Genomic DNA, 4,223 nt, shown 5'->3' on the forward strand with positions numbered 1-4,223 from the left:
TGATCAAATTTACTGGTTGTATTTTTTTTATACAGTTGTAAATATCAACAAATAAATAAAATAAAATAAAAAAATAAAAGCTAAATTTTGAACTGTAACATTAAATACTTTCAGTCTTTGGGACGATAGATAATGATCTAATATTTTGTTTGAAGGTGTTGTAATATCAGAATGCGACTAACTGGTTGGAAACATTTTTAAAATATGAAAACATGCAGTATAATTTGATCAATTTTAATTATAAATTTTAAATCCCTTCCATTCTAACTATAAAAACCTAGATAAGTGTTCAGGTATTATGCATAATAATAGAAAAACTATTAACTAATTATAATGCATTAAGCACCTACCCGTATCGGATCAAAGTAATGCGAAGAGATGTTATGCCATGCGTACATTACAGCTGATGGATGTTTAATTAGATTACAGCTGCCGGTTTAATTAATCTGTTACAGCTCTTGCACTGCACAGATGCATTGTTAAATTACCAACTCTCCATTCTTCGGAAAATTCGATTCTAAAGTCTATATCCCATGCCATTAGTATATTAAAATACAGTATTAAATAAATCAAAGAAGATTAAATAGATTTTATTTAAATCATAAATAGTTCTTATTATTTTTAACTGTAGTTTCGTAAAAAATAAATAAAAATTTGGCCCGTATATATATTTATATATTTTTCAACAGGAAAATAGGTTTAATAAATAAAAATGTGTCGTGTTAAGTGCAGGCTGTTCTTTTTAGTGCACCTCCCATGCATCTCAGATTTCATGATCCCGTGTCGAAGTTTTTATTTCCTTTATTTGTAAGTCTCTTTTATTATCCTTTCTTGGATATGTAATCTATACAATATCCATTTACTCAGGACTTCCTCTTGAGTACGTTCGTGTGGTACTTCCTGACACTTCCGATCCCAGCTTATAACTTTACCTAAATAGACGCAATTATCAACCACTCAGCTTCTTTTTCTTGCTGAAAACTTCGACATCTTCTAAATTAATTAAAATTATTTAATTTTTGCCCCATTTAGTAATCATTCCCTTTCTCTCCAGCTTTGTTTCTCATTCGATCACTGCTGGCCTTAGATCCTATTAACTCTGTAATGTGAACGATGCCATCTGCAAAGACCTTCCTCAATGACACTATAAAAAATTGTATCAAGCTTAGGACCTAGATAATATTTTTTATAATATATATACATTTTTTTCCACGATTTCCAATTTATAAATTGTCGAAAAAAAAAATTATTTGAAAATGTGGATTTCACCACGAAATGTTAACATTGATATATTGTTTTAGAAAATATGAAATAATAAGGAAGTCCACATTACTTAAAACGTAATGACATAATTTCAACAAATAACACTCCTAACAATTAAATAATATAAAGATACGATGAAGTATACTTAACTTATTCTTTTTTTTTTACAATAATGAGTACATTTTTTTAAATTAAAAAATAAATTGATGATTTCAAACAGTGCCGATGATTTAGGCTTAAACTTATAATAGCAAATTAGAGTATTTCAAATTGTTTCTTTCGGAATGCTTTTACGTAAGGTTAGTCGGGACAAGAAATTATTTGGAGCGAGTCCGTATTTTGAGAAAATTCATGTAAATGCCTGGAATATGCATTTTATTTGCCTAATCTGATGCGTTCTTATGAATGAAATGACTTTTTACGATGTTGGGCATTATACGATAAATACGATTACCTAATTAACACAATTAATTATTAATATTCTATCAAAATAATTAACTCCATCAATAATTTTGCATTAGCTGGAAGGGCTACATATTAATGATCAAAGGGAGTATCATTATTAATAACCGCAGTAACCCATGTACTATTCCCATGCGGGAGGGAAGTGCTCTATTTGAACTGTTATTAGTCCAAGGATATTATCTGAAACTGGTGAATCATGGAAGCATTAATTATACTGCAGTAATTGAATAGCCTGAGGTTAGGGTCTATAATACTCGATCCGACCAAGCATAATAAATCCGTTCTAAGTCCTTCGTCTTGTGCAATGGTATCTTCTAACGGCATTCCGGTCAGGAGGGTAAAATGCAAATACATTTTGTGATAGTAAGACCTATCCAGATTCAAAAACACAAAAATCAAGTTATTCTGTTGAAACGAAAAATAAGAAAGGTTTAATTAGCGATAAGTATGTAGAAGTAACTAAAGATTTGAAAAAATAAAAATATTCAGCATTGAATTTAGAAAAATATAGATAATGAATAAGGATTTTAAAACTATTGAATATACCTAAATCTGAAAACTTCTCTAGTGTAATTAAATAGTGTAATTTTTGGTTCTAATCCAAAAAGGAAAAAAAAACTTTTTCAGATACGTAATCTATCCTACGACCAATTTTTTTTGGTTGTTGCCAGTTTTTAATAATAATCTCTATTTATTCTGGGACTAATCATTTTAGAATAACATTTCAGGCATCGACAAGAGGCATTAGTGCCTTAGAGTATAGTAAAATGTTTAACAAATTAAAATGAACTTATAGAACATTATTGTAATTGTAATATCATATGCACAGTTTACACGTATAGGCCACTACACACTTTGGTAAGAACCCCCCGAAAAGAGTCTTATATTTTTCGACTTAAAATCACAAAAAAGATTACATTAAAATTAGTGATCCCAAGACCACTGCTTGTTAGGTCGACTATATGACGGCAACTCTATAGTAAAATTCAAATCTTGAGTAATTTTTTGGTCGTTTTTAGTTGACTTATGTGGGTCATATTAAACAAAGAAAAAACAATATTTATAAACTGTACTTTTTTCATGACTATTTTTGTACTGTAAAACACAGTTTGTTTGTTAATTGATTAAATCAGTCTACAATTAAATAAAAAAATACATCGATACAAAAAATTAACATTAAGAACAGACATATTGAAGAATTAATGACAGTAATTGGGGCTCAAAAATTGTTTTTGACGACTTTTTCCTTGTAATTGTTCACCAGTTCATTCCTTTCAACATCCCACAACGGTATCTTGTTCCATCCTCCTTAAATTCTCCTTTTCATTTACTTTATATCTCGGTGAATAATCTCAACCCGCTCTTATCTGACTTTTTCTCCAGATTTTAAAAGAGTAAGATATAATTTATGGTGGGTTTCAGCTTTCGTTTTTTAATCAGTGCGTCAATCCTTTAAAGTGTAAGGAGAAGTACTGGGGTTGTCATGGAATTCAAAGAATTAGATTGAAGTTTCTACATTCTTATTATGGACACTAAAGATAGATCACAAAGCCTATGAGGATCTAAAATAAGTTTGGATGAATTTTACAAACCAATAGTAAAATAAGAGACAGTAATAATTGATACGTTCGGAGAACTTTTAAGAGGTAAGTTAACCAGAAAATATCACTAATTGTTTTCGTTTATTTTTGCGCGTTGAAATTGATTAACTTTTAACTGACAACAATGGGTAGTTTCTCTACACGCCTGTAACACTTCAATTTAACTTAGATCAGATTTACTAAATGTATAATAATGTACAGTTGTAAATAGCAATAAATAAATATTAAAAAAAAACTAACATCAGTTACTGGAAAAGAAATGAAAAATTATGAGCTAGAATTACGTTTATAAGAACTACAAATCCAAAGAAAAGCAAATTATCTCGCGTTCAAATAAATTTATATGACAGTTCGATGTTATAGAAGTAAACAATTATATTAATACAAGTTTTAGACTTTAATATTATTTGATCATTAATGACTATACGCCTAACTTATTGAGCTAAAAAAAACAATCCTTAATTTCTCGTAGCCTCTTTTTTTTTCATTAGCTGGAACATTGCAGTACTTCATACTTTTGCTGTTATATGTGTAACAAACCGACATTTGGAAAATTATATTTATGCTCAATAAAATAATTCATCAGCAGAAATGGAAAATTTTACAATCTGCTTTCCTTTTGCAGTGTCGGGGTTGTCTTGTCTTAGGCGATTTCTCCAGCCTGATATCTCTTTACAGAAGACCCACGACAAGGCGTATTCATTATAAGTTAGGAACGGCCGTGCCAGAGGAAGAGCCCTGGACACTGACGCAGGTAGAGGAGGTCTGGGTAAGAGAGTCTGAGGCAGAGTAACAGTTCTAGTTGCCGAGATGAAGCGGACGGACTAGAACTGTCAAGATAGGAGCCAGCTTATTAGTTGCCGAGATGAAGCGGACGGACTAGAGCCGGGGAGA

The 4,223-nt window shown here is 30.5% G+C and overlaps 1 protein-coding gene across 3 annotated transcripts in view; it reads right to left on the reverse strand.

Annotated features, from left to right (window-relative positions):
• LOC106686122 (lutropin-choriogonadotropic hormone receptor) overlaps nt 1-4,223 on the reverse strand; it is a 514,005-nt gene that overhangs the window by 257,069 nt on the left and 252,713 nt on the right. The window lies entirely within an intron of this gene.

The sequence above is a fragment of the Halyomorpha halys genome, unplaced genomic scaffold (assembly GCF_000696795.3).
Source record: "Halyomorpha halys isolate HHAL.00 unplaced genomic scaffold, Hhal_1.1 Scaffold780.1, whole genome shotgun sequence".
Lineage (NCBI taxonomy): Eukaryota > Metazoa > Arthropoda > Insecta > Hemiptera > Pentatomidae > Halyomorpha > Halyomorpha halys.